The sequence below is a fragment of the Lepidochelys kempii genome, chromosome 9 (genome assembly GCF_965140285.1).
Source record: "Lepidochelys kempii isolate rLepKem1 chromosome 9, rLepKem1.hap1, whole genome shotgun sequence".
Taxonomy (NCBI): domain Eukaryota; kingdom Metazoa; phylum Chordata; order Testudines; family Cheloniidae; genus Lepidochelys; species Lepidochelys kempii.
This window is the reverse complement of record NC_136388.1, coordinates 9,903,726-9,922,118: the sequence shown is the minus strand read 5'-3', so window position 1 is coordinate 9,922,118 and position 18,393 is coordinate 9,903,726. Positions and strand designations below refer to the sequence as shown.

The 18,393-nt window shown below is 45.1% G+C and overlaps 1 protein-coding gene across 7 annotated transcripts in view; it reads left to right on the top strand.

The window, feature by feature from the left end:
• Positions 1-18,393, top strand: part of ATP11B (ATPase phospholipid transporting 11B (putative)) — a 118,819-nt gene that overhangs the window by 17,189 nt on the left and 83,237 nt on the right. The window lies entirely within an intron of this gene.

Sequence of the window (18,393 nt, the reverse complement as noted above, 5' to 3'; positions counted from 1 at the left end):
CAATCCCAGTTGCAACGGTGGTGGCACCCATAAAATAAGCTTTTTTTTAAAAAAAACAGACATAGTTTAAATTTTTAATTTTAGAATTACTTTTGCATGAACTGTCATTGACAGTTCCACAATTTTTTGTTTTGTCCAAAGCTTTATTGGAAAATTGACAGGAACTTGTGTAAGGATCCATAGTTCCATATAAATGCCAAAATCCCTTCCCCAGAATACTAAAGAATTAGAGCAAATGTACTGATTTGTGATAAGACTTGAATAGATCTATTATTTACTGATAAAATTTAATGTTCTACATTATGAATGACCTTTATAAACAGTCATTTAATTCTTTATGTTCTTCTTTGCTATAAATTCTCATTTGACTCTAATGTTAACAAAACATAGTTTAGAAGAATTCTCAAATCTGTATTTTAGTTATGTATCCTGAATTCAAGCAGTTAGAGAAGTGTAGTATGGATAATTGGTTAATTTATATTACATGTGTGGTTGTGTTATACTGTACCTATTTAATGTTCTTCTAGAGAACTTAAATTTTTGGGTGGGGGAGAGATAGAGAAAGGTATCAGATTTCTGTTGGAAAAAAATTTGTAAGAGAAAATAGCTAAATTGTATGTGTATGCTGCCATATTGATTAAGGTAAAAACTTTTTTTACTATTGCTGCAGAGGAGTTTAAATGACTTAATGCTCTATAGAGTTTTAGGAATACAGTTTTGTTTTATTTTAAATTATGACTTTTTATGCATACTTTACAATCAGTCCTGGTTACCAAGAGGTCTGTGTAAACAGAAGCAGTCTCCCTGCTAAGATTGCTTTTTTGTTGTTGTTTTTGTTTTTAGTGATGTCAGAAATCCATTGTTTGACATCAAAATTATTTCCATGGCAAAGCTGCCAGAGTAAAGTGCAGCATCATTGAATGACCCTGAAGAAAGAAGGGTGGATCCAGAAGAAGCCTTACAGGGGTAATTTAGACAGGCAGTGGAGTTCTGCTTAAACTGGAATTCATCCAGGTCATTTTGGTTAACAGCCTTACTCTTCTTTTAAAAAAATTTAAAAAAAAAAGAGAGTCTACTAAACATCATCATAGATAGCAGTACGGTTTCCCAAACAGCATGCTGAGTTATTGTTCTCTTTTTCAGAATAGAGTACTGCCTACTGAATTTTCAGCCTCACTTCTTGGAACACCTGTGTTGCCCTCCAAAATGTCATCTGATCTTATGAGATACAATGTGAATTGGTTACAAAATGTAGTAAACAGCAATGATAGAGATGAGGAGGAAGAGGAAATTGCAGAAATAGTGCAAGATTGCTGCTGTGGATCTTTAGAACAGGAAGGAATATAGCAGTAGTTCTTTAAAAGAACAGGAACAAATTTGAATGAAAACACATAAGCCTGAGGGTACCTGGGGTTCTTCACTCTTTTTTCTGAAAAAACGAGCATAAGCTTTCATGAGCTGTAACCCACTTCATCAGTTGCATGGAGTGAAAAATTCTATGCATGGAGCCACTGAGTCAATACAAAAAATAATTTTCCTTCTGTTGATACTCACACCTTCTTGTCAACTGTTGGGAATTGGCCAAATCCACCATGATTGAATTGGCCTCGTTAGCACCCCCTCTCCCCCCACACTTGGTAAACCAACTCCCATCTTTTCATGTGCTGTATATTTATATCTGCCCACTGTATTTTCCACTCCATGCATCTGATAAAGTGGGTTACAGCCCACGAAAGCTTATGCCCAAATAAATTTGTTAGTCTCTGAGGTGCCACAAGGACTCATAGTTATTTTTGCTGATACAGACTAACACAGCTACCCCTCTGAAACTTTTTCTAGTTCTTGACACTGTGCTTAAAATTGCTGCAAGAAAGGTTTTTCCCTCCTCTATAGTAATCTTTGATCTGCCAAATTTTGTTTGACTTTAGTACACCAATATGCCTAGAAAAATTATTAGCTGGCTGTGTGAGTACAAATCTGTATAGACTGAGTATATGTGAGCAGATCCTTTCCTGATATAGGAAAACTAGTCATCTAAATAAAATAGTTTTCAGAAGATGGATTTTCTTACTCAGTTTTTTTTTTTAATTTTTAAAAAATCTGAATAGGTTCAGCAATCTATAGGCAGATCAGTGGACTGTTTCCCAGAGGGCAAGAGTTCAGATCCCATGCATCTTGGGTCAGAATTCCTCCCCTCCTTAGGGAAGTGACCTCTTGCAATGGTCTCAAGTTTATTCTCTTTTTGTTAATACGTAGTGGTGTTGAAGGGCTCCTGAAGGAGCTCTCTTTCCTCAGTTAGTGTTGCTGTTGTGCATGTCTTCTGAGTAAAGGAAGAGTTTCCAGATAAGACTTTGCCCTCTTCTTTTTTCGCCCCATCCACTTACACATGAAATTCTGAAATTGCCTTGTTTCTTTTCTATAACAAATTAGAGAGTCTCACACCTTTCTCACAGGAGTTTGAATGATCATCAGTAGGAGAATTACTGATGGAAGGTGGGAGATAATATAAGGTGCATGTAACAGGGCACAGGTTGGCCCCTCTATCTTCTGCCACTTCTGCACCCACAAACCAGCTGGAGACCTCTGCTTTGGTGCAGTCACCTGTGCTCTTTATTTACAGTACAAGTTCCCACCACCTTGTAGCCACAGACAGCATCAGGCTTACAGCCTCAGGGACTGCTAGCTTCTGCAGCCAGCCAGGGAGAGTGGCTTCTATCTCCCTTTCCTGTCCCCTGGTTTCCTTCCTGACAGCCTTTATGTAGCCCCTGGCTAAGGAGGCCGGCAGCTGTTCCCCATTTGCCACTTAGGCCTGGACTCAGCCAGCTCCAATTCCCCTTTCCTGATTGGAGCTGGCATGACAAAGAGCTGGTTCAGGGTTTCCTACCCAGCACCCTGTCACACGCCTCTCCCCTTATGAACTGCCACGTTCGTCTTTCGTCGGCCTTTCCGCCCCCCCTTCCGGTGGGGTTCATCTGCGGAAATCGCTTCCCCTCTTTCGGGTGATCATCTGCATCATCTCCCGGGGGATTTCTTCATCCCCCACCCGCAAAAAGTACACTGGTTGGGGGGTGGATGTCCCCATAGCTCTGCTGCCACCCACAGGTCCTCACACCAGTCGCACCCCTGCAAGCATCCCTTATCCCTTTTTCTTCCGGTAGGCCAATCCTGACCTCCTGCTGGGCACCCTGGGCCTCAGGTTCTCCCAAGCCACCAAGTGGGGTCCCTGTCTCTTCTCCTGGGAGCTGTGTTGCAGGGAGCTCCCGTTGCCCCTTTTTCCTCTCTAAGGGGCTTTGGCTGGCCATCTCCCCAGTACCTCCTTCCCCTCTGTCTACCCTATCTGGGCTCTGGTGTCTAGAGTTCTCATGTTCATTACCCTGTGGACCTTGCTCCTCTTCCGCCCCGGGGCTTCTCAGTTTAGGGGTCCCTGCCCCCTTCCTTGGGGAACCTTTCTTTTTGCCTCCCAGGGGAGGGCCCCAGTCCATACCTAACACAGTGGGGTAGGGTAAACCCCCTACTACTCCGACCCGCTTCCATGTAAAGCTGCCCCGCACTTCTAGGGGCACCTGGGCCACCAGGCAGTATCTCCTGTCCCTGTGGAAACATTCCAGGGCCATCTGTGCACCTGGAATTATCCAGTGCGGTTTTATCAGCCCCCTCTGGACGAGCAAACAGGCTGAAGCTGTATCCACCAGGCCCCTGTATGGTTTCCTCCCCACCCTCCCCGGGAAGGTGGACAGCCTCTGTCTCCTTGTCCATCCTCCAGTATTGGTCCAGCCACAAAATTCGGCCCACCTATATTCCATATCTGGGCATTCCCCATTTTTGTGTCCTGGTTGCTTGCACAGCCAGCAGACAATCACGCTGGCTCTACTGGGAGCTCCTCGGGGTTCCTCCTTCCTCTCGGGGCATTTCATCTTCTTCCCCAACTCTCTGTCTTTATAGGGTCGGCCCTCCCTTCGGGAAACGTCTGCCTCTGTGTAGTCCTCAGTCAGCTTGACTGCTGCATTGACCGTACTTGGCTGATGTCACCTGACTCGGATATTCTCGGGGAGGCCCTGTAGCAATTGTTCTAGGATGAAGGCGTCCATTATCTTCCCCACCGTTTGTGCCTTGGGCCTCAGCCAGCGGGTGGCCCAGTCCATCGGTTTCTGGGCTAATGCCTGGGGCCACACAGCCCCTGTCCATTGGGCAGACCTGAACGTTTGGTGGTATTTTTCCGCCGACAGGCCCACCCAGTCTAGGATGGCCATCCTCACCATCTCATAATTCCAGGCCTGTTCCTTACTCAAGGCCATGTAGGCTGCTTGAGCTTCTCCCGCCTGGTAGGGAGCCAGCCGTAGGCCCAGGTTGCCCTATCCCTTCTGGTGCCTATGGCTATCTGATTGAATGTACTGAGGAAAGCATCCGGGTCATCTGCCGGGCCTATTTTATAGAGTTCTAAGCCTGGTGGCTGGGTGCCATCCCCTGCTGCGGGACTCACCATTTGTTGCGGGAGTTGCTGCCGCATGCTGGCCTGCTCTCTTATAAAGTCCTGTAGGCTTTTCTGCTGTTTTGCCTGCCAGGTTAGCAAGGCCTGTCTCTCGGCCTGGTGGGACTGCTGAAAGCCTTCCAGGGCCTTCTGCATCTGCTCCTGCTGTTTGACGAGCCATTGCAAGGTCTCCTCCATCTCTGGGCTGCCAACCACATCCATTGGCTCAGGATCCCGCACAAGCCCCCAGAGATGGTCTCCTCTATCTTCTGCCACTTCTGTGCCCACAAACCAGTCAGAGACCTCTGCTTTAGTGCAATCACCTGTGCTTTTTATTTACAGTACAAGTTCCCACCACCTTGTAGCTACAGACAGCGTCAGGCTTGCAGCCAGCAGAGGAGAACGGCCTTTAACTCCCTGGCTCCTCCCTTTCCTCTCCCCAGCTTCCTTCCTGCCAGCCTTTATGTAGCTCCTGGCTAAGCAGGCCAGCAGCTGTTCCCCGCTTGCCACTTAAGTCTGGGCTCACTCAGCCAGCTCCAATTCCCCTTTCCTGATTGGAGCTGGCATGACAGAGGGCTGGCTCAGGGTTTCCTAGCCAGTACTCTGTCATAGTGCACAATATTTGTACATCACATGATGGCAGATAGTATACAAATGATAAATTTACTGTTCAACAGCAGATCCGTAAATATTCCTTTGTGTGTTCTATTATAAAGTTTGAAACATGGCTGCTGGTGTGTTGTACGCTGGCAAAGAGTTTCATATTTAATCAGTCTTAGTTGAGAGGATCATGACAGATTTTTTGTTTCAGGGCTTGTGCTGCTGTTTCAGTTGGCAGTGTTGTAAAATGTGTGTGTTGGCTTAATTGATAAGTGTTGCAATTTGTTAAACGTAATGCTTCTTTAAATAATAGTAGATGGTAAGGATAAAAAGTGTGATAGCTTAGCAGTGGATAACATCCACCTTCCCCAAAAAACTTTGGCTGTTGAGCTAGCATGACTTTAATTCGGTTGGCTTTTTTTCTTGGCTTGCATTTTGGGGGGATCAGTTGCACAGTTCTATTGTAGGTACCTTTTCCTCCTCTTTCTCTTTCGGTTTCAGAGGAACAGCCGTGTTAGTCTGTATTCGCAAAAAGAAAAGGAGTACTTGTGGCACCTTAGAGACTAACCAATTTATTTGAGCATGAGCTTTCGTGAGCTACAGCTCACTTCATCAGATGTTTACCGTGGAAACTGCAGCAGACTTTATATACACACAGAAATCATGAAACAATACCTCCTCCCACCCCACTGTCCTGCTGGTAATAGCTTATCTAAAGTGATCAACAGGTGGGCCATTTCCAGCACAAATCCAGGTTTTCTCACCCTCCACCCCCCCACACAAATTCACTCTCCTGCTGGTGCTAGCCCATCCAAAGTGACAACTCTTTACATAATCAAGTCGGGCTATTTCCTGCATAGATCAAGGTTTTCTCACATCCCCCCCACCCCCATACACACACAAACTCACTCTCCTGCTGGTAATAGCTCATCTAAACTGACCATTCTCCAGGTTTAAATCCAAGTTAAACCAGAACATCTGGGGGGGGGGGGGGTAGGAAAAAACAAGAGGAAACAGGCTACCTTGCATAATGACTTAGCCACTCCCAGTCTCTATTTAAGCCTAAATTAATAGTATCCAATTTGCAAATGAATTCCAATTCAGCAGTTTCTCGCTGGAGTCTGGATTTGAAGTTTTTTTGTTTTAAGATAGCGACCTTCATGTCTGTGATTGCGTGACCAGAGAGATTGAAGTGTTCTCCGACTGGTTTATGAATGTTATAATTCTTGACATCTGATTTGTGTCCATTTATTCTTTTACGTAGAGACTGTCCAGTTTGACCAATGTACATGGCAGAGGGGCATTGCTGGCACATGATGGCATAGATCACATTGGTGGATGTGCAGGTGAACGAGCCTCTGATAGTGTGGCTGATGTTATTAGGCCCTGTGATGGTGTCCCCTGAATAGATATGTGGGCACAATTGGCAACGGGCTTTGTTGCAAGGATAAGTTCCTGGGTTAGTGGTTCTGTTGTGTGGTATGTGGTTGTTGGTGAGTATTTGCTTCAGGTTGCGGGGCTGTCTGTAGGCAAGGACTGGCCTGTCTCCCAAGACTTGTGAGAGTGTTGGGTCATCCTTTAGGATAGGTTGTAGATCCTTAATAATGCGTTGGAGGGGTTTTAGTTGGGGGCTGAAGGTGACGGCTAGTGGCGTTCTGTTATTTTCTTTGTTAGGCCTGTCCTGTAGTAGGTAACTTCTGGGAACTCTTCTGGCTCTATCAATCTGTTTCTTTACTTCTGCAGGTGGGTATTGTAGTTGTAAGAAAGCTTGACAGAGATCTTGTAGGTGTTTGTCTCTGTCTGAGGGGTTGGAGCAAATGCGGTTGTATCGCAGAGCTTGGCTGTAGACGATGGATCGTGTGGTGTGGTCAGGGTGAAAGCTGGAGGCATGCAGGTAGGAATAGCGGTCAGTAGGTTTCCGGTATAGGGTGGTGTTTATGTGGCCATTGTTTATTAGCACTGTAGTGTCCAGGAAGTGGATCTCTTGTGTGGACTGGACCAGGCTGAGGTGGGTGGTGGGATGGAAATTGTTGAAATCATGGTGGAATTCCTCAAGGGCTTCTTTTCCATGGGTCCAGATGATGAAGATGTCATCAATATAGCGCAAGTAGAGTAGGGGCTTTAGGGGACGAGAGCTGAGGAAGCGTTGTTCTAAATCAGCCATAAAAATGTTGGCATACTGTGGGGCCATGCGGGTACCCATAGCAGTGCCGCTGATCTGAAGGTATACATTGTCCCCAAATGTGAAATAGTTATGGGTAAGGACAAAGTCACAAAGTTCAGCCACCAGGTTAGCCGTGACATTATCGGGGATAGTGTTCTTGACGGCTTGTAGTCCATCTTTGTGTGGAATGTTGGTGTAGAGGGCTTCTACATCCATAGTAGCCAGGATGGTGTTATCAGGAAGATCACCGATGGATTGAAGTTTCCTCAGGAAGTCAGTGGTGTCTCGAAGGTAGCTGGGAGTGCTGGTAGCGTAGGGCCTGAGGAGGGAGTCTACATAGCCAGACAATCCTGCTGTCAGGGTGCCAATGCCTGAGATGATGGGGCGCCCAGGATTTCCAGGTTTATGGATCTTGGGTAGTAGATAGAATATCCCAGGTCGGGGTTCCAGGGGTGTGTCTGTGCGGATTTGATCTTGTGCTTTTTCAGGAAGTTTCTTGAGCAAATGCTGTAGTTGCTTTTGGTAACTCTCAGTGGGATCATAGGGTAATGGCTTGTAGAAACTCGTGTTGGAGAGCTGCCGAGCAGCCTCTTGTTCATATTCCGACCTATTCATGATGACAACCTATCTACAACCTATCCTAAAGGATGACCCAACACTCTCACAAGTCTTGGGAGACAGGCCAGTCCTTGCCTACAGACAGCCCCGCAACCTGAAGCAAATACTCACCAACAACCACATACCACACAACAGAACCACTCACCCAGGAACTTATCCTTGCAACAAAGCCCGTTGCCAATTGTGCCCACATATCTATTCAGGGGACACCATCACAGGGCCTAATAACATCAGCCACACTATCAGAGGCTCGTTCACCTGCACATCCACCAATGTGATCTATGCCATCATGTGCCAGCAATGCCCCTCTGCCATGTACATTGGTCAAACTGGACAGTCTCTACGTAAAAGAATAAATGGACACAAATCAGATGTCAAGAATTATAACATTCATAAACCAGTCGGAGAACACTTCAATCTCTCTGGTCACGCAATCACAGACATGAAGGTCGCTATCTTAAAACAAAAAAACTTCAAATCCAGACTCCAGCGAGAAACTGCTGAATTGGAATTCATTTGCAAATTGGATACTATTAATTTAGGCTTAAATAGAGACTGGGAGTGGCTAAGTCATTATGCAAGGTAGCCTGTTTCCTCTTGTTTTTTCCTACCCCCCCCCCCCAGATGTTCTGGTTTAACTTGGATTTAAACCTGGAGAATGGTCAGTTTAGATGAGCTATTACCAGCAGGAGAGTGAGTTTGTGTGTGTATGGGGGTGGGGGGGATGTGAGAAAACCTTGATCTATGCAGGAAATAGCCCGACTTGATTATGTAAAGAGTTGTCACTTTGGATGGGCTAGCACCAGCAGGAGAGTGAATTTGTGTGGGGGGGTGGAGGGTGAGAAAACCTGGATTTGTGCTGGAAATGGCCCACCTGTTGATCACTTTAGATAAGCTATTACCAGCAGGACAGTGGGGTGGGAGGAGGTATTGTTTCATGATTTCTGTGTGTATATAAAGTCTGCTGCAGTTTCCACGGTAAACATCTGATGAAGTGAGCTGTAGCTCACGAAAGCTCATGCTCAAATAAATTGGTTAGTCTCTAAGGTGCCACAAGTACTCCTTTTCTTTTTTCTCTTTCGGGTTAACATACATGTATCCCCAATAGTACTTCCTCAGCAGTAGTGTGAAACTTGCATGAGGCAAGTGGGGGAGAACCCCAGTGGGAGGTCAAGTTCTCAGATCTGTTCCTGACTGTCATTGAGTACTCTGACTTTGGCTAAGCTACTTAAAATTTCCCCCCATGATTTTTAAATTCAGTGGATGATTGTGGGCTCAGCTTCTGCCTGATGTAAACAGCACAGTTAAAATCCCACTCTCCAGGTGTCAGCTGCTTGCTGAGTAGAATGTTTCGCCTCTGCACTACTTGGCTTTTGACAAATAGACTGATTGATGGTCTGGAAGGGGGACTTGAGATCCTTTACCTCCTTTCTCTTTGGTAGAAGTGGATAGATGCAGTGAGGAATCTCTCTTTTAACCACTGTCAGCCCCCAGTATCCTCTCATTGGTGGTGGTGGGGGGAGGAAGGCTCTTGGGTTTTTCAAAGAGTAAGCTGCTTGAGTCCTAAAATAACAACTGCTAGAGTAACACCTCTTTCTTTCTTTCTTTCTTTCTTTCTTTCTAATAAAGCTGTCTCTATAGCAGTGCTAGGAAAGAGAGAGGGAGGTGAATAGTGGCTCCTCAGCGAGAAGGCAGAGAGTAGCTTGGGAACAATAGTACTTTGGGCTTAATGCTTTACAAAGGTAAATAGGCTTCATAATGTCCATTTTTAGTGATGGTGAAATAGAGGCATCAGAGATCTTGTGACTTGTCTAAATCAGTGTTTTAAGAACTTTTTTTCTGGCAACCTAGTTGAAGAAAATTGTTGATGCCAATGACCCAGTGGAGCTGGGGATGAGGGGTTTGGGGTGTGGGAGGGGTCAGGGCTGGGCCAGAGGGTTAGGGGGTGTGGTTGAGGGCTGCAGGGTGGGGCTGGGAATGAGGAGTTCAGGGTGTGGAAGGGGGCTCTGGCCTGGGGCAGGGGGTCAGGGCTCTGGGCTGGGGGTGCAGGTTCTGGGATGGTGCTGGGGATGAGGGGATTGGGGTACAGAAAGGGACTCTGGATTTGGTGGGGGGCTCAGGGCTGGGGCAGGGGATTGGGGTCTAGGCTTACCTCAGGCAGCTCCTGGGCAGCGGTGTAGCCGGGGTGCAGAGGCAGGCTTCCCGCCTGTCCTTGAACTATGCTGCGTCCTAGAAGTGGCCAGCAGCAGGTCCAGCTCTTAGGCGGAGGCGCTCAAGCAGCTATGTGTGGCTCTCGCCCTCAGACACCAGCCCCTCAGCTCCCATTGGCTGGGAACCGGCCAATGGGAGTGCAGAGCCAGTGGTCGGGTCAGCGTCCGGAGCCTCGTGGCCCCTGCACCCAGGAGCCAGACTTGCTGCTGGCTGCTTACGAGGCGCAGCACCGTGTTGGAACAGGTAGGGACTAGCCTGCCTTAGCCGGGCCGCACCGCCGATGGGATTTTTAATAGCTCCCGGTTGGTGGTGCTGACTAGAGCCGTCATGACCCAGTGCCTTACATTCCGCGACCCGCAGTTTGAAAACCACTGGTCTAAATCAGGAAGGGTGAGATCTTGTATCCTGTTGGTCCCAAGAAAACATGCACTCCTCTAAAGTGAAACTAGGGCCTGGTCTGCACTTAAAAATTAGATTGACCTGGCCATGTCTCGGGGGATGTGAAAAATGTTGCACTATACTTAGGTCCACCTGACCCGCACTATAGATGCAGTTAGATTGATGGAAGAATTCTTCTGTTGACCTAGTTATCATGTCTCAAGAGAGGTGGATTAACTACACTGAACTACAGAAAAAAACACTTCTTTAGATGTAGGAAGCATTTGTGTTGCTAGAGCGCTTGTAGTGTAGACATAGCCCTAGGAGTGCAGTAACTGGCTGGAGAAAATAGCTTTGAAGTGTGTGAACTAGTGGGGGAGTATGTGTGAGATGGGATGGAGAAAAGAAACAGGACCCTACTTCTTATTTTGGAGGGAATCATATTTTTGGCATCCTGTAGAATAGGGAGAGGAAAGATAAGATCGGGGTGGAAGGAGAAACGCTAGTAACCTCTTTCATTTAAAAACAAAAACTCTCTTCTCTTTCTGTTTCCATTTCTGTTGAAATATGGTTGATAGCCACCTTTGTGAAGGGCTCTAAGAGCCTCAATGAAAGGTCCTATTTGAATCCAGGTATTACTCTTATTTCTTCTTATAAATTTATTGTGCTGTGACCTTTTGTACTGCTATAGAAGTATTAATATGCATAAACACATGACCCAGCTGACAGATGAGAAATTTTGTGGGATTTTCATGCTTGGTTAACCTTTTAAATATGCAGAATGGTACACCAGAAACTTTGAATTCCTGATCCTACATTCACTTTTAAATCCCTATGCAAAACATTTTCAATTGAAAATCATACTTCAGTCCATTTTAAACACAAATCTTTTTACTGTATGACTTAAAGAGCTTAAGGAAAGAAACAACTACCAGCAAACGGAACACTACTACATATATACTGCCTTTATTATGGATTGAAGGCATTGGCTTCATAGTTAAGGTTGAAGCTGGGCTTCCATACAAGCTCACTACCCATTCTAAAATCTACAAAAAAACAAACCCTATATTGGAAGGCTGGATGTAGGACTTGGCTGAATTGTTCCTGGAAAAAAGTAAATGACTCAGACAAAGGTTTCCTCAGCTATACCACCCTAAAAATAGAGCTGTAAAACAGTTCAGAGAGGGTTTTTTTCTGCTACTTTGAAGTGAAAACAAAGGAGAGATGAAATCCACTTTATTGGACTCTTCTAACAGTTATAGTGCTTAGGACCTAAATTTAATCGATTTTTAAAGTCAAATTACTGAAGTTAACATTTTCTTTGGTAATGACACTAGGGAGTCTGAACTTAGATTTGCAAGAGTGCTTTGATATCATATACTAAGTTTACAATTTTTTAAAATGAATCTAGTTGTTGTTCTTGTAGAAAGACACCTCGGAAATGTTTCATGAACGCCAGACAGGCTTATCAATAGGAGACATGAGATTTCCCCGCCCCCCGAGGCGTACATGGGAAACTGACATGTTTCTTAATGCTTAGTGGGGCCTCCTCAGGAGGTCTAATAGAAGGGGGATTATGCTCCCCTTATCTCTTTCCCCAAAGAATCCAGTTCTCATCCAGTCCCGTCTTCCTGAGGCTCTCCTGGGATTTATAATGGTGGGTACCCTGCTCATGCATAACTTAGGAGATCTGCAGATGGCTGAGAAGAGGGGATAATATCCTTAATGGTGTTCTTCCCTTCTTGTGGATCTTCTGAGGTCTGCAGGTGGGGACGAGTCCCAGCAAGCATTAAGAGGCTCACTGGGAGCCAACTCCAAGTCTTTGGCTCACTGGAGCCTGCCACATCCACCTGAGCTTGTGGGGGGGGTTACCCTGACCCCTTATGAACCTAATGCTGAGAGGGAGTGCTGGTCCCCAGTGGGCCCAATGATACTTATCAAGTGTTTCTTCCTCTTTCCCCTCCTCCAACCCTCCACAAACCTTAGCAGGCTTATTATTTCTTAGTGAGCCTGTTTTGGGTTGCTGGGGTGGCGGTTGTTACGGAGTTGAAGAGCCTCTAAGGGTCATGGGGAAGTTGGGAGCAGGTGAGGGAGTCTTCACTCCTTGGTGATTCCTACATTGGGCCATAGTAGAGTAAGGATGGGGGGGAGGAGGAGTTCACTCTTCATGACCTTGTCAGTGTGGACTGAGAAGTAGCAAGAGAAGTAGTGAGATTTTTTTCACCACCACCCTTTCCCAGTTACATTTTCCTCCATTCCTTTATACATCAGAAGTCAACAGGAGAGGAGCCCTTAGCACCTAGTCTCTGCAGTCTCTTGAGGATCTGCAGAGTTTGGCAAGATGGGCCGTTTTGAGGACCTTAAGTAGCCTACAGTTTCAGGGCTCCCCTACACAGGGCTATGGGTGAGTACTTTGGTTATCCGGAGGCATAGTGACTAGCTGATTAAGGCCCTAATCCTAGAATGACTTCTGCACAGCCACAGGGATCCACTTGCACAGAGTTCATTGCAGGGTAATGGCCAAAGGGTTTATACAGTTTTTAGTTCTGTTTTTGTAAACTTTAACATTCTTGACAGGTAATATTCAGTTAAACCACTGAGTCTGCACCTTAACCTTAATGAAGCTTTTGTGTGATGAATTTTATATGTTATCACTTGTTGTGTTAAAAAGGTTACATTTTCTTCATGGGTTAGCTTTTGTTTCACAGTGCTTATTAGAGTCTTGGCAAGTGTTGCTAAAGAAGAAACTTTAGTTTCTAAACTTCAAGATCTACAAAACCACAGCTGAATAGTTTGGTGAAAGCAATACACAGTTCCCTTTTGTGGAGGTGTTTAAAATTATGTAACACATAAATGTAAAAATGTAAAATGTAAAAGTAATAACCAGATACCATTCCTGTTTGTTTTAAAAATTGTATGTCTTTGGCTCCTCCTTCAGAGATCAGTGTTAATGGTTACTTATGTTTTGCTGTGGTGTTTAATGACAATATTATTTATTCTGTTTATTTGTATGTCTTTCTGAGAATTTTCTGTATTACTTAGTTGAATTCAAGTTCTGTCCATGGAAGAAAAAAAATCAGTGACCTGTATTCCAGAGGCAAATGATACATCATCTACTCCTGGGTGAATTCTGTGCCATTACGTGCACACAGAATTCATGTCCCCTGCAGATTTTTTTTTGCTTCCCCGCATAAAAATTACTTTCTGATGGGGAGGCAAAAGGAAGCCACAAGAGCAGTCACGCGCCCCTCCCCAGCAGTGTGGGCATGTTGTTTTGGGCACCTAGAGCAGCCACTGGGGAAGTAAATCACTGTAGGGGGGAGGGAGGGGCTAGGGACACCCAGGCCAGTGGCTTCTACCCTGCACTGGGCTCAGCTGCTAACCCCGGCAGGACTAAGGATTTGCTCTTCCCCTGCAAGGAATGGCCAGGTCCGATTCACCCCCAGAAACCTGCCCCAGCTGCAGGAAGCTCCACGCCCTCCCTTCCCGCTTCCTGCCCCCATCGCTCCTCAGCCACTTGGGGAGGGGGTCACTGTATGGGGAGCTGCTCCCCTGACAGCCCAACCCCTGTGCATCCCCTGCCATACCCAGACCCCACTGTCGAGCCTCACCCCCTGCATCTGGAACCCTCCTGCACTCAGACCCTCAGCGAGCCCCTGCACCCAAACCATTTCCCAGTGAGACCTCCCCCACTTGAACCCTCACCCCAAAGAGCCCCACCCACCCTACACCTAAACCACCCGGAAGAGCCCCCTGCCTCACTGAGCCCCAACCAGCTTCACACGGAACCCTATCCCATCAAGCCCCATTCAACCACATTGCACCACACAGAACCCTCTCACCCCACACCTGGATCCCTCCACACTTGGATCCTGCAGGATCCAAGTATTGTGGGGGAGATTATTAAAAGCACTATGGAAAGCTGGGTGTCTAACTTCCCTTGTGGCTTTGAATATTCCTCTGTGTATTATTTAATGTCCGTAGTTTTAAAAAAAACAAAACCAAGTAATGGCATGGTGAGACCATTTTATTATCAGAATGTCACCAGTTGTTATCTACTTTGGGAGTTTGCTTATTCTGCTTTTGCTACTCTCATCTTTTCTTTCTTTCGAATATAACTTCTTCAGACTAGAGACCAGGGCTTTATGTGTGGAAAGTGCCTAGCATTTTGTGGTTGCCATGCACCTTCCAAACAAAACAAAAAAAAGAAAAAAAATCTGTGTACGTTTTTCATATCTACCAGGTACGTATGCTTTCTTACTCACAAATATTTCAGTACTTAATATAGTTTAGTATACTTTAGTATAGTTTTAGAAATAGTTTAAGAAGTATTCATTCACAAGCTCCAGTTATCCAAAATATTGGTATTAAAAACATTCTTCTATCTTTTGTTCTCTGTCAGCATTCAAACAAAAATCCTTTCATTATCATTCTGTATTTTACCATCTCAAATTCATGCTTTTTAAACTTGTCCCTTACAAAGCTCTGAACAGCTTCTTCCTCTCTTTTGTTTCCTATATATGTTTCTAGTCCTTTCCCAGGACTAATCCCTTTGTGTATGTCTACACTGCAAAAAAAGAACCCATGGCAGTGAGTCTCGGAGGCTGCGTAAACTGGCTTGTGCTACAGGGCTAAAAATAGCAGTGTAGATGTTTTAGGCTCAGGCTGGAGCCCAGGCTCTGGGGCCTGCCACCCTCACAAGGATTCAGACCCCAGGCTCCAGCCTGAGCCCGAACATCTACACTGCTATTTTTAGCCCCACAGCACTAGCCCCATGAGTCAGTTGACCTGAGCTCTGAGACCTGCTGCCACAGACTCCTCCCTCTCCCCCCCCGCCCCCCCCCCGTGTAGACATACCCTGTGTGTTCTTGTCCTAGTTTTATCTTCATACCTTCTTTCTTGCCACTGTACATAGAACAGACTCTCACTTCTTGTCTGCCAAAAGTTTATTCTTCTTCAAATCTTTTTGTAAAATCTTCCTAAATTGTTCTTGCTCCTTTCTTTCTGCATTAGCTTCCTTCATGTTTTCTGAAGTAAATTAAGTTCTGCAGTACTTACCCATCTTTGTGTATAGTGCTTTTCAGATCAATGAATGAAAAGCACTGTGTAAGTGTATGACAAAACACTCAGGATTAAAGTATTTTGATTTTTATCCATGTTTTGTTGCATTTATATTTATCACATTGTCCATCACATATTTTTGCTGGCAATCAATTTCATGCTTACAAATTGAGTATGAAGGGATAGAGCTCTAATTGGTTTTGTAAAGCACTGAAAGAAATTTTAATATGACAGTTTTCAGAATACTTGACATTGCTTCTTTAATTTTAAGGTCTGATGCCTTTATTACCTATGATTATAGTTTTAAATCAGTAAGGAATCCTCTTTGAGTTGTTTTATTGCAAAAGGCCTCTTTATTCCCGCTACAGTTTATAAAGCAGAAGAATTGAACTTTTCAACCCTATCTATATTACTAGTGAGGCCTTGAAAAACATACCCAAATTTACTGGAATGAGCCTACCAGAAAAGTGAAAAAAATCTTACCTAAACTGGGAATCTGTGGAATACTACAAAGAAGAAATAATGAAAAACTTAGAGCATATGCTTATATTTTGCTCTGTGTTGCTTGTTTTACCTTGTTGGGTTTTTAAATTCAACACTTCTGTGGCTTTATTCAGGTTTAGTCTTGTCAGATTGTCCCCTTATTTCTCCAGTTCTCATTTGGTGTTGGTTTGTGGTTATTTCTGCTGGATTTGGACTAATTAATTGTTGCCTTCATTTCTTTACCCAGTTTATTCCATGACTTTTGCAGATAAAAAAGCTAGCGTTAGGCTATGTGTATTCTGTGATACCTTGTTGTTTGTTACTAACGTCCACATGAGATGTCTCCCGTCGTCCGCTGAAGGGCAGTCTAAACCAAGGGTTCTTAAACTTTATTGCACCGCCATCCCCTTCTGACAAAAAAAAAAAACAAAAAAAACTACTACACGACTCCAGGACGGGGGACCGAAGCCTGAGCCCCAGTCAGGCAGGGGGGCACAGCCAAAGCCCAAGGGCTTCAGCCTCAGGCAGGGAGTCTGTAACCTAAGCCCCACCAACCGGGGCTGATGCCCTCGGGCTTCAGCTTTGGCCCTGGACAGTGGGGCTTAGGTTTTGGCTTCAACCCTGGGCCCCCAGCAAGTCTAATGCCAGCCGTGACAACCCCATTACAATGGGGTTGTGATCCACTTGGGGTCCCGACCCACAGTTTGAGGACTGCTGATCTAAACTGATATTTGCTTTCCATCAGACCCAAAGGAAGTGTAAGGGCTACCTCAGACTCCCTCTGTTGGCTTTAAAAATCTACTCCCCCACTCTGCAGTCCAGTGCTGAGGATCTGGTAAGGGAGCCATAAAGGAACTCTTAGATATCACTCGTCTAGTTAAGCCCAATGCCAAATTTGTAGGATCAGAATTGTATGAAGTCTGAAAATATGGTGGAAAAGAAGTTCTTGGTGCTGAGACTTCCTCAGTAGTAAGCCTTGCTAAGAAGGCATGGAGCTGTGACTTGTAATCAGCCGCTCAGTGCTGAGATTCTTCTTCCGCAGGGCAGACTCACCTAAGCATTTCCCAAGAGTGGAGATGCATAAAGGCAGTTATTGAGGGGGAGAGATTTGTTACCAGTAAGAGTAGTTCTTTCCCCTTCTTGTCAAGTTGTTGTCTCCCGGAGTGTCTTTCTTTCCATAGCACTTGTAGGTAGGTTACACAGCCTTGCTGAGCTTGGGAGGTAATGACCAGCCCTCTGGAAAATTGACCAGAATGGTCTGACCTCAGTGGCACAAATGGCACCTGTGCCACTGTGAGTCCCCTCTCACCCCCATCCCTGCCTTGCAATTTTGGTCAGGATGTGTCCCCAAAATAATTTGGTCACCTTTCAAATTGTAGGATTTGGCCACCAAATTTAACTTTCTTGACGCATAATGCTTGCTGTTTCCTTGTGAGAACAGGCAAAAATGACAGAGCAGGCGAAAAGCAAGCTTAATCCCTGCAAGGAGGGAAATGGTTGTGGCATGCAGGAACAGACGGGGTCTCCTTCAATATTTCAGATGGCCAAGAGCAGTCTCGTAGCAGACTCCTGGTACTTGTCCCTGCTCAGCTGTTGGAGCAGCCATTGCACTCAGGCACTGCTGTCCTGTCCCCCTCCACCCACTTTTTTGATAGTGAGTCTTCCTGACCTACTACCAAAACTAGGGCAGCAACAGATACTGGTGTGGCTTTGCTGGATCTGATTCCAGAGCAGCTGCCAGTGTAGGCTACAGCAGCACCAGAAGTAGGATCAAGCTCCCAGGTGAAGTATCTGCTCTTTGAAGAGGCTTTGTAGAGGAGGCAGCACTATGGGATTAATTTTCACTTCTAAGATTTGTCTAACCCTGCTCAGCAAGTCTACAAAACACAGTGCTCCCACTGTTATCATTGGTGGACCTGAATTGGTGGTAACAGTGGGAAATTTTAGAAGATAAAGTCTCTGAATGTAAGCAAGGCTTTTATGCTCTTTGAGGCAGGAAATCATTTACTTACTTGGGAAAGAGGGAAAATAATTTTTCCACTGGTCAGATTATTTTTTTCAAACTTGAACCATAGCATTGTTAGTGTGACTCTCTTCTGTTTGTTTAAACTTTCTTATATGATTCAATTATGATCAACATTAGTATGGCTTTTAAAAGTACGGCTTTGAATATCTTTAATTTCCTCCTGTATTTTGGTTTCCATTTTTGCTTCTCTCTGCCTTACTCATACCCTCCCTCAGCCAAACTGCCATTTCTCTGTTTTGTTTTTTTCTGGTTTTACTGTGAGACAGTAACTTTTACCCTCATTTTTCATAGCCTGTATGTGCTCTTTCTTCTGATTCTTAAGATTTTTTTGTGATGTGTCCCCCATAAGGAATGAACACACTCCACATAAATTAAGGTTGTTTT